Raw genomic sequence first — 648 nt, forward strand, 5'->3', positions numbered from 1 at the left:
ATTAAAATAAATTAATGAATAAATAAAATTAAATAAATAATTATTAAAAAAAAGAATATGAGCTATGCGCCAGATTACCCGGGTACAAACTCCGATTCCCTCACTTTTTAGCTGTGTGACCTTGGTTAATTTACTTAAGTTATTATTCTTCACTTTTATAATTTATAACATGACTATAGTATTAGTTTTCTTTGGGATATTGTAAGAATTAAATGAATCTATATGCACACACACAAAAAAAGAGAGAAATGTGTGGCACATAGCAAATGTTAGATGTGTGTTAGCTATTATTATTTTATAGCCTTCAAAAAGTGTAAGGCAATTAGGAGATATCCAGGAACATACCAAAACCACAAAATTTTCAGTAAAATCACATAGAAGGTAATAACCAGCACAATGAAAGAATGAGAAAAATAGCAAGTCTAATATCCAACATAAAGCGATTAAAATCTAAAAATAAAATCTGCATTATTTCTAGTGGCAATACAGTATAATGAATCATTTCAAACTACTAACAAGAGTGAATAAAAAACCAAAATTATTGAATAATATACAAACATCAGGGCCAGGAGGTAGTGTGGTAGTTAAGGTGCTGGACTCCCACATGTTCAACTAGAATTCAAGTCTCAGACCTGGTGGCTTACTTTC

At 30.1% G+C, this 648-nt stretch overlaps 1 protein-coding gene across 1 annotated transcript in view; it reads right to left on the bottom strand.

Annotated features, from left to right (window-relative positions):
• Positions 1 to 648, bottom strand: part of DIAPH2 (diaphanous related formin 2) — a gene marked incomplete at its 5' end in the record, with an annotated part of 1076033 nt that overhangs the window by 656080 nt on the left and 419305 nt on the right.

Source organism: Tupaia chinensis, unplaced genomic scaffold (assembly GCF_000334495.1).
Source record: "Tupaia chinensis unplaced genomic scaffold, TupChi_1.0 Scaffold144482_1, whole genome shotgun sequence".
Taxonomy (NCBI): domain Eukaryota; kingdom Metazoa; phylum Chordata; class Mammalia; order Scandentia; family Tupaiidae; genus Tupaia; species Tupaia belangeri.